The sequence below is a fragment of the Mangifera indica genome, chromosome 1 (genome assembly GCF_011075055.1).
Source record: "Mangifera indica cultivar Alphonso chromosome 1, CATAS_Mindica_2.1, whole genome shotgun sequence".
NCBI classification, from domain to species: domain Eukaryota; kingdom Viridiplantae; phylum Streptophyta; class Magnoliopsida; order Sapindales; family Anacardiaceae; genus Mangifera; species Mangifera indica.
This window is the reverse complement of record NC_058137.1, coordinates 14,991,988-15,003,853: the sequence shown is the minus strand read 5'-3', so window position 1 is coordinate 15,003,853 and position 11,866 is coordinate 14,991,988.

Genomic DNA, 11,866 nt, shown 5'->3' with positions numbered 1-11,866 from the left:
GATTTAATGTCGGTGCTTTTCTTAGCAATAGGCTAAGCTATGTTGCTCTTGATGACAAAAATAAGAAAGACACCATTCTTTGTAGAGGGATTGTAATAGCTACCATAGTGGCTGTCAATGGTTTCAATGAAAAATCTACTCTATTTGAGAAAGCTTCTTGGAAAAGAACTTTTGACTCAGGAAATGTTGAAGAACATAGATATTTGTAAGGAGAGAGCACATTGCACCTATACCCTAGCTATTGAAGTTGATGAAGTTGGCCTTTTAAAGCCAACTGAGGAACCCATTACACCATTTGCTCATGTTACACCAACCACATTTGCCACTACTATTGATTTAAGGCTACTACTATAAAAAATTGAATATGTAGAGAGTGGTTAGTGTTGCATCTTGCTTACCAATGTATGATTCAACATGTAGTATAACAGATATCGATATCATAGAGATTGAGAAACTGATTACTAATTCATTTTGGGGTTTATATTAGCTAAGAAGATCGAGTAGTTAAAGACTGTAATGAGAAGATAATAATTCCTAACACTAATAAGTAAGCCATTGCTAATACAATTAACTAATATGGGTAAATAACACAAATGTATCACTAATATCGAACTTTGCATACTAAGAGCTTATAGGAAATAAAATTTCATTAACAATCTTATGTAAAACTATAAATTGTATGGAACTGTTAGAGCAATCATGATGTGTTGATTGTTGGATATCATAAGTTACCTTAGTTTCTTTTACGAGGTTGAATAAACATGCAAATATCAAACAAGCTCCTATTTTTGTGGCTACTCGGATAATTTTTTTCCTTTACATTTCGTGACTCCAATGACTCCATAAGGATTTGACCTATCTCTAGTATCAAAGTTTCAAGTTTAATGAATACATGAACTAACTTCTTATGTACCTTTCGATAGTCTATGTAAGCCTACTAACATGTGCAAAGATGGACCCTAATCTTGTCTCAAGTAATTTAGAAACCATTCATTAAATCAAACATCAAGATATTATAAATATGGATAAATGTACTATAGAAATGCAAGAATTCTCGGATCGCTCTTAGTTTCTAGAATAAAGGAGATTAGCCACTCATGCTAATGATGGAAACACAATAGCAATTATAATTAAAAATTATAACTCAAGACAAAAAAGTAAAGATTGTATATCAGTAGCATATCCATTTCAAGTGTAACAGTCCCTTGTAGAAGTACTATCATTTAGAGGAAGATGTCACTAATGAGGTCATTTGAGCAAGTAATTATCTAAAAAACTCTTAAATAAATCTCATAAATTTTTTTTGAATAAAACATTATTTATTAAACCATAAAAATTACGAAAATACCTTTTTAGTTATAAGAGTTAGTGAAAACATGACAAAGGTTGTTAAAGTTATAAAACACAAGACCATAGATTGTCATACTATATGTAGACAAGTACATTATATAAAAATACTGATACATAATCTAATAAAATTATGAAAATGCGTAAATGCACTCAACCCTCTATGTTCGTTAACCCTTGTTTGTCCCACAACCATCATGAACACCTATACCTACACACACGAAAGTAGAGAAATGAGTTATGAGACACTCAGTAAGTAAGAGACTCTATTACTAACTTTTACATAATCTCCAAAATGCCTTTGGTTTTAACCTGTACTATTTCTATCATTTGGAGTTAGACATTAACTCTCTTTAGGATGATGGTGGCTCTTATATTTCATTTTTGTGCTCATATTGAACTTAAGAATATCTAGCCTATCGTTGAACTTTTCTTAATGTCTAACACAAAAAAGCTCTCCATCTTAATTCTTTAGCGGATTTATATAGAGTCTCCTCTCAATGTGGAAATAGGATTGCTAGATTTTGTCTTGATATTGGCAAGTGAAATTCGTTGCTTCCTGATTCATCCTAATGTTAACAACTTGATCTGTTTCATGTTTCCTACTTCTACCTACCTGTCTTTCTTAATGCGGTCGGTAGACTTTTAATCTTTTTTCCTCAATTCAAGGCTCTCTCTTCTATTTCTTTTCGTTTTTCTCTTGCAAAATTAAGAAATAAAACAAATAGTAAAATTCTTACAAATGTTTATAATATTTATTAAAATCCTAGTATATTTTATACCTAAAATGATGTTTCTAGAAACAAAAGATGGACTTAATTTCTAAACGCAACATATTCCCCCAAACTTAAACCTTTGCTTATCTCCAAGCATAATTAAAACTTTTGTAAATAAGGATAATATGCACTACACAGCTAACACTGCCTTAATATGCAAGTAATTCAAATGACTAGTAAAACTTATTTTGAACCATTTTTCTTGAAAGGGTCAAAGTCTCCAGTATGTGATTATAGCTTGGTTATTAGCTTTACTAGCTTAATCTTTCTGAGTACTTCTCTTACACAACCTTCATATTCAAGTTTGTTGCACTTTAGATCAAGCCCATGTACACTTAGCCCTTTATCATGACCTTTATGTGATGTTGTGATCCAAAACCTATAGGCAAGACTGTGCTTCCAATCTCCACTAATGTAGGCCCGTATCTTGAGGAATCAATCAGGTCATTTTCTTTGGTTGTAATGTGACTTGTGGTTTATAGATACTGAAAAAGTCAGATAAGGATTTCTTTATTCAAATACATAGGCAATCTTATTCTATCTTAGAATCCAGGCACTTGGACATGATTGTATCCCAAGGAACCTCTTTTGCTTTCAAGGCTTTTCTCTTTTTTTACATGATCCAGTTATAACGCTAGTGAGATATTAGACAGGTTACTTCAGTATGCATAACCTTTCTCTAAGTAAGCATTTATGAGTCTACCAATTAATCGTATTTAGGCGGTCCAAGTTTTGCTCCTTTCTTGCGAATCTCAATCCCTTTAAATCTTTAGTTTTTCAAGAGTAAAAAAAAAAAAAAACTTTATAGAAAATCTTTCTGGTCATTCTATGTCCTTGTTGTACGGTTTTGAAGGTGTCAATAACCAGTAGCACAACAGAATTTAAAAATTTTAAAATTATAAAAACTTGAAAACTTTGATCAGGATGCCCATTTTAAACATACATTCACGAATATGCAAAAACATTCATAGGGTGTTTTAAGTTTATACATGCATTGATGGCTTCTTTAACCTTTATGTGATAAGAGAAAGAATGTTATCCAATCCTCATGAGGCGACGCCTTGATATCTATGCGGAGCATAAACATGACAAGAAATCTAGAAAAAAAGGCTACTAAAGCTCTTGAATTGATTCACTATTCGAGCTAGAGAAAAGAAAGAATAAGTGAATGACGACTAGGGTTTCACTTATTTTACGATCTCTCTTAATGCGCAAATAATTATGTCTTATATATATGTATAGGTATCTGAGCTTTATTAGAATTTTAAACATGCAGGACATCCTTTAACAATACATGCATGGCTGGCATGTAAACATGCACAATCGATATGTTTCAAGCATTACATAGGTGGACATTCTTTTGTCCAATCGTGCATGCCTTTATATATTTTTTTCTTTTCATGGTGCCAGTCGTGTCATGCATTTGCATGGGCGACAACATGACCACTAAGTGCATGAGTGGTATATTAAAGTACATAGTAGCGCACTTTTGTCGGTACATAGTCAAATCGATTCCTCTCAATCTATTAGGCAAACCTAGTCCATTATTTGTCTTTCTCTCTTTCCTAAACACCAGGATTATCAATAAACAATCCACTATTTTGAGTTTGATTCAACTTCTATATGCGTATGACTTATAAGCTCTTTATCGAATTGACAATTTTTAGATTCGAGGTAAATATAAACACAGACCAAAATTGACCTATAACAAAACACCATGGCTACTCGGATGCTAAAGTAACAGCAAACATCTCTTAAGCTTTATAACATCATAGTTACATGCTATTTAATCCTTTTGTTAACCAATATCTCTTGAAACTGAGATATAAAAATGTGTCTATCTTAGTGATTCTTTACTATGAACTGATATACATCAATGACTAACATGGATTAGGCTGTAACCTTATCCTATTGTGGCCATAGATTCAAGCTATCATAAATGTCATTTAATATTCTCATGTGAAATATTAGCCCCCTGTGCTGAAAAGTGATGAATTTTTTATTAATCAACCATCTATTAGGGTAGACACATTAGAGCCAATTAATTTGACATTTGTAATTGTAATTAATCTCATTAATTAATAAAATGATTTATAGTTATTCAGTTCATATGCTTGTCTATTATATGATTGTGTGATTAAAATGTCCTTAGAATGATAAAATTATGATAAAGGGATCAAACGACTAATTGTAAGAATCGTATGCACAAATTAGATGGTATTCTATAAATGCCATAATTATGATATTACAATCGCTAAAGTCACATGTAATGGTGACAAGATTATCTTAGTGTTGGGTGACCCTATCGAAAGATGGGGAGAGTTCTCACGTGTCGAAGTTATTTGCTGATGGATTAGTGCAACACATAGGTTCATGTTATAGAAGTGTTTATTGGACTGACCCCACTGGAGGATATCTATATGGATGGTTACTCTAGTGCCCATGAAACAAATTTTCTGAACACTATAGGTCTTTTGACTTGAGGTTGTCAAATCATCTTGTGAAAAGATGGATATGGTTTGACACTATTCAACGTATTGTTGTAATAGCGGTATCATAAAGGTATTGAATGACTATATCATGAGATATATAAGAGTTATGGTTGATCAATAAAAGATTCATCATTCCTAAGCATAAATAAAGATATCTCATATACGAATGCTAAAAGATATTCATGACTGCTTGAATCTGTAGGCACAATGGGTACGAATGCTGAAAGATACTCATAACTGCTTAAATTTGTAGGTACAGTGGGATGAGGTTATAGATTAATCCATATAAGTCATTAATGTGTATCAGCTTATGTTGAGAAACTACTAAGATGGACAAACTTTTATATCTTACCCTTAAGAGATATCGATTGACGGAAAGATTAAATTACACATAACTTTAATGTTGTAAAAACCTATAGGGATGTTCACTAACACTTTGTTGTTCAGGTGGCCATGACACTTTGTCAGAGGTTAATCTTGGTCAATGTTTGAATTTAGTCTGAATTCAAGCACTATCAATTTGAGAGAGAGCTTATAGGTCACACGTATTATGGGGTTGATACAAACCAAGAGACAAGGATGGTTTGATGACCATATTGAGGTCATGAAAAAAAAGAAACGTGTGTTTTGACTGAAATCATTTGGTGTGCACAGTATCACGTATTCAAATGCACTACATGGTTTTGACTAGACCTACTTAGAAGTCCAACTGAGCAAGGCCAAATGATAAATGCAAGTCAACTAGTTGAGTTAACTAGTACGTAAAGTATTTTAGTTAAGCAAGAATTCTTCACAGTCTTTGTTTTATAGAAAGTTTAGGTGGAGTTGAAATCATAATTTAATTAGGATTCCTATACATTAAAACTTTCAATAGATTAAGAGTCTTAATTCAATAAGAATTTTTGGATACCTTATCACTTAAGTAGTTAGAGTCCTAACTGACTTAGGATTCATGCACACTTTATAAATAAAGGTGTTTAGTTTGAGTGAAATTTGTTTAACACAACAATTCTAAACACACATCTTTACGCCTAGAATCTTGTTAGCGTAAGCTTCCATTGTCATGATATAATTTCCAAGATCCACTCAATAGAAGCCTCAATAGTTTTCTTTCAAGATCACCTCTTAGTCATGCTTCGCATGGATACTAAGACACTATCGTAAGAGGCTTGTATAGCAATCTTTGCATAGTTAGGTAAAGTCTTGAAGGAGCCAACAATGCGGGATAATTTCTAAATACTCTATGTGTGTTTAACATGTTCATGAATTGATATATTAAAACAGGTATCCTAGATGAGTTTTAGGATCTTTGATATTTTTTTAAAATTTTTAATTCTACTGTGCTATTGATTAACGATGTCGTAAAACCTTATAGTGGTACTAAAACCACTAATTAAGTATATATTCATGAAAATATACTTGCAAGTTTTGGTTATATTTATATGTTATTACATGAAATTGATAAATAATCAAACTCTAAAATTGGTAAAACTAATTTGCAATCATGTTACCACATGATTTATTGAATTCAAGAACAACGAATACATGTATTAAATTTATTAAGTAATTATTTGTAAAATTTCCTTTAGTCTTGGGTTTGAACAATTATTTTGTAAAGTTTTAATGAAAAAAACATAATTTAACACTTGACTAAGTAATAATTTTAATTGGATGTGTATGTATGGATGTATTTATGTATGGTGCCTAGTACATAGTCAATAAACCAATGTGAATGTTATTATTATTTTTATTTAATCTAGGTTGTAATTCTCAAAAAAGGTTTGCGCACCCTACCTTAATTCCCCTTCTTCCTTAGTTTAAGTTTTTATTTTATTTTCTTAGAATAATTTAAGTAGGAAATAAAGTCATGTAATTATTGAATAATGGAGGCAAAAAAGACAAGCACAGACGAAGACTTAAAGACAAAATATTCTCTTAGATTGACCAGTTAGACCTCTCTTATCTCGAGAGGTTTGACATTAGTTATGGTTGTATACTGATATGTTTTAATTTTATGTTATTGGATGAATGTGAATGATATATTTCTCCAAATATCACTTACGTTGTTTAAGAGATGAAATTTTAGTAAAACGTAAGATGTTTAGGTGAAAGCGAGAATGAGCCGAGTTAAGTTAAGGCTTGAGATGTAAGCATGTTAGACATCATAGGATCATTACGAGAGGGTTCCATGAGTACACATTCCTTACATAACCTGCAGTAAAACACGTTTGCAGTAAGACATCATACCTATGGTAGGTTACTTTCTCATAGTGAAACCTAGTTGAGATATAGTTTTAGTCTAATAGAATTGAAAGATAACTTACACAACTAAGGTGTTAAATCCTTGTATTTGATTCAGTTTGATAAGCCTAGTATACAACCTTAGATATAACTTCTAGATGATGATGCTTTCATTTAACAATGTTATGGTCATACCATATAAGAATCCATAAAGTAATTCTTTAGCAATAAAACTCTGTGTACTTATTTTTGATACACAATTTATGTACATAGATGAGATGTTATCATGTGATTGGATATTCCTTTATTATATGATGACACATATTTTAAAATCACCTAATTACATGATGACACATCATTGTGTACATGAATTGTGTACCTGAATTATGTACCAAAAATGGGTACACATAGCATTGCTCATTCTTTAGTGACCGAACGAGACGTAGTTTAATTCGAGTGTTAAGATATACGGTCTAGAGTTAATTATGAGTACATAGATGACATATGAGACCACTATCATCTTATAAAAGTTTAATGCTGGCTTAAAATGACAAAGATAGTATGAGTCAGGATAAAGGCATTTTGTGGATTATGTAAAAGTTAACAACAAAGTCTTATATTTATTAAGTGTTATATCACTCATTCTTCTATTTTCATGTGTGTTGGTATAGATAATTATGATGATTGTGGGACTAGCGGTGGTCAATAGACATAAAGTCGTGGAAAACATTTCTATCATTTTGCCTTTTCATAAGTTATTTACACTTTTGTTGATTTTTACGTATTTGGCTATACATGTTATGACATTCAATTTTATATTTCATGATGGCCAAAGGACTTATTCCCACCCAAAGTATCCTCTTAAAATTAAAGGTTTTAAAGGTAAAATCGTCATTTCATCTGTAATATTAGAAAATTTAATCTCCCTTTCCCTCTCTAAACCTTAAAAACTAAAAGTTTTTCTCTAACCCAAGTTTTAAAATATGATATTTCCCCACTAGGGTTTAGTGTCCAAATCTCCAATGTCAAATTCAATGTCATCACTGGCAACAAGTATCTCTCGATGACTCTTCTCCCTACAGTAGCTAAGCTTCTCTAATTTGGAAGCTTGGATGGCATCAATTGACACTAGAAAGAACTCCTAGTTTTTCCAAGAAGACAAAGTTATTCATCTTCCCCAATGAAGACAAGATCTGACACAGACGAGAAATCTTATCTTCTTCAAGGAAAATGGAATCTTTCATCTTTGTCAAGGAGACGATATTTCATCTTCCCTAACAAAACATCATCTCCCATTAGGTTTAGGACTGCTGATTGAAATGAGAAATGATAAGGGAGCAATCATCAAAGGAATAGAAAGAAGATGTTGCCTGATAAATGTCAGAGATAACGTCAGAGTTTAAAAACTAAACCCTATGGGAGAAATGTCATTTTTTAAAATTTGATCTATGAGGGAAATTGTTAGTTTTTAGGGTTTAAAGGGGAAAAAGAAATAAAATTTTAAGGGGATAGGGTTTCATTAATTTTAACCACTTATGGGTGGATACATGAAATTTTCAAAGTTAAGGAGTGGAAATTGAGATAAGAAGATATTTTGGGTAGGAAATACTCTTTTAACCTTTCATGATTAAAGACACCTTTTATGTACTTCTGACACTTATTTTTCAAAAAAGGTATTTTTGTAATTTTCAATAATGAATAAATGATGTTTTATTTAAATTATTTATAGAATGCATTTGTCAAGTTTTAAGTGTTTTTAGATATAAGCATACTCAAGTAGTCAATATTGTCACATTTTTCTTCGAAGCGTTACAAGTTGGTATCAAAACGTAACTTTGATACCTAAAAGATGTCCTAAGGATATATGTAGTCAAATAAAGAAGGAATATAAACCCTTCATGCCATACTAATTGCACTTGCAACTGATTGTTGTAAGTAAAAATTTAATGATACCTTCTAAGTTTATGTGGAGACTCATAGTTGTAGGATCTTTAGGAAAATGAGGCAAACAAGAGCTAACACTAAAGACAATCAAATGATACCTTCTAAGTTTTATTTAAAGTATTTATGGAATTTATTTGTCAAGTTCCCAAGGTAGGTTTGAGTGTCAACAATGTTAGGAACTTGATAAACAAGGTGTTAAGAGAGTAGGGAGGTGCTTTAGTTCGAGCTAGTGAATCAGTTCAAGCACATTGATACAGACATAAGGCTTAATAAAGGAGATATTCATACCAAAAAGAGCACCTGCCAAGACTTAGCTACACTCAATTTTCAATCCACCTAGTATGTTTTAACCTTAGAAATTTAATAGTATAATAAACTTGATTGTAGCTGAGGAATGGCTAAAGTTAGTAGAGTGTCATGACCTTGTTCAAAATGACGAATTAGGAAAAAGTCAGATATGTTGCCTACTTCTTTAAATATAGTGCTAGAACTTGATGAAGCTTGGACCAAGAGACAACTAAGATTTCAGAGATATCTTGGTCAGAGTTTAAGAATAGGTTTGAGGTTAAATACAAGGGTATAGATATGACATGCATTAGGGCTAAAGAGTTCCTTACATTTGCTTATTGCACAAAATTAGTGAAAAGTACTTTAACATTCAACCATCTAATCAAGTATGCCCTTGAGATAGCCAATATTGAGACTGAGCAAATGGAAAAATTTATGTACAAGTTTATTCCAACTATAGATCGAGATATTATAATAGGTCCACAATCACCTCAAACTTACAGTGAGGCCCTGAGTAGAGCCTTGAGAGTTAAGGTGTTTGTTAAGAGTATGTATAGCCAAACTTAGACCATATCAGTCCTAATACTAACACTAATGCGATAACCAGATAACAATAGTGTTTAGATTTAGAGAGGTTCTCCTTCAAAAAGAAAAGGGAAGTGATCATTCAAATCAAAGAATAAAAAAAGGGTTAGAAGAGTAACAAAAAGTAGAAAAGATTAGAAATTCTAGCTTGCCAAAAATGTAGCAAGCATTACAAGGAAGAGTGTTTGACTAGGTAGGTTGTATGTTTCAAGTGTTGTTAGCTAAGACATATAGCTAGATTTTGCCCTAAGGATCCAATTAAAGTTGAGCAGTCAGTAAAGGAAGCCACTGCCAAAATCTTCACTATTACCCAAGGACTTGTCGAGGCCAACTCATCAGCAGAGGTAGTCAAATTTCTTACCTTGGTATCCATTTATATATTTTAATGGATTGTGGTGCTACTCATTACTTAGTAGCCAAGAGTCTAGTTGAGAGATTAGGGATACAACCAGTAAGAGTGGGATAAAGGATCAAGAAAGAGTTATTAGATAGTAGGTATGTAACTAGTGATAAGATGTTATTCAGATAGACTATTGAGATTAAAGACAAACAACTACTTGTAGAACTGATAATATTCGAAATGCCTAATTTTGACATGATTTTAGGGATGGATTTCCTAGGTGGAAATTAAGTGAGATTGACTATTGGCGCAAGAAAGTCTGATTCAACTTTAAGGATAAAGATCAATTTGAGTTTAGTAAGGGGTACATCAGAAGCATAATAATCAGTGTCATAAAGGTGAGAAAAATGTTGAGTAAGAGGTGCACAGGTTTTCTAGCTCAGGTTGTGAGTAAAATAGAGTCATGCCTGAGCATTGATATAACGCTAATTATTTATGAGTTTTTAGATGTGTTCTTGAAAAGTTACTAGGATCAACTCCTAAACAAGAGATTGAGTTTAGCATTTTCAAAGGCACCCTATAGATTGACCCTAATTAAACTATAACAATTAAATAAGCAACTATAAAATTTACTAGAGAATAAGTTAAATAGATTGAGTCACTTTCTTTAAAGAGCCTTTAAAATGAAAAATGGGTCTATAAGAATATGCGTAGACTATCAAGAGTTGAACAAAGTAATAATGAGGAATAGGTACCTACTACCAAGAATAGATGACTTGTTTGATCAGCTAAGAGGAGTTGTGGTGTTCTCAAAGATAGATCTAAGATCAGGTTACTATCAAGTAAGAGTAGCTAAATAAGATATACCCAAGACAATGTTTTGGACTAGGTATGATCACTTTAAGTTTGTGGTTATGTCTTTTGAACTGAAAAATGCCACTGCAATGTTTACGGATTTAAATAAACAAGGTATTTCATAATTGCCTAGATAAGGTCATAGTGGTCTTCATTAATGACATTCCTATACACTCTAAGACTTATGAGGAGCATGTAATAACCCCTTCAGAAATATTGCCCTCCAAAGGAAAACATCACTAAATTACCTATTTGGAGCATGCATTTAAGTTAAAACAAATAATAAATTCTTTAAATAGTTAAATAAAACTTCATTTATTAAAACTTACAAAATTACTAAAATACCTTTGACTTAAAAATAACTAAAAGTGTCAAAAGGCGTCTAACCATGCGAACATGAATATGAAAACATTGTATATGTAGTTTGAAACAGTTATGAAAAACTTAACAAAATAAAAATTGAAATGACTGAATTGCCCTTGATATTCTACAACCGAGGATTATCATTTGTCTCATGGCCATCATAATCATCTGTACCTACAGATATAAAAGTAAGGAAGTGAGTGGTGAAACACTCAATAAATAGGAGACTAAACTAATAACTTTACTAAAATTTCCAAAATACCAAACTCCTTTATGGATGATAACGGGTTTTATGTACTGTTTCTATACTCTAAGGATTACCTAAGCTATATGTTGTATCTGGTGTGACCGTACTAAACTAGGTGGAAACATCTGAATTTGAAAACTATAACTGAAACTATATACTAGGCCAATTGATCTAGATTGAATACAAAGATTTAACACTTTGGTCATGTGAGCTATTTTTCTATTTCACTACCTCAATTGCATTTTAACTGGGCTTTTCGAATCTTTGCTTTTGTTCTTTCACCTTCAGTCTGTAATAATTAAAAGGCTTTGTTTCCTACTTAAATAATTCTTAGAAAATAAAATAATAACCTAAACCAAAGAAAAAAGGAGATTAATGTAAGATGTTC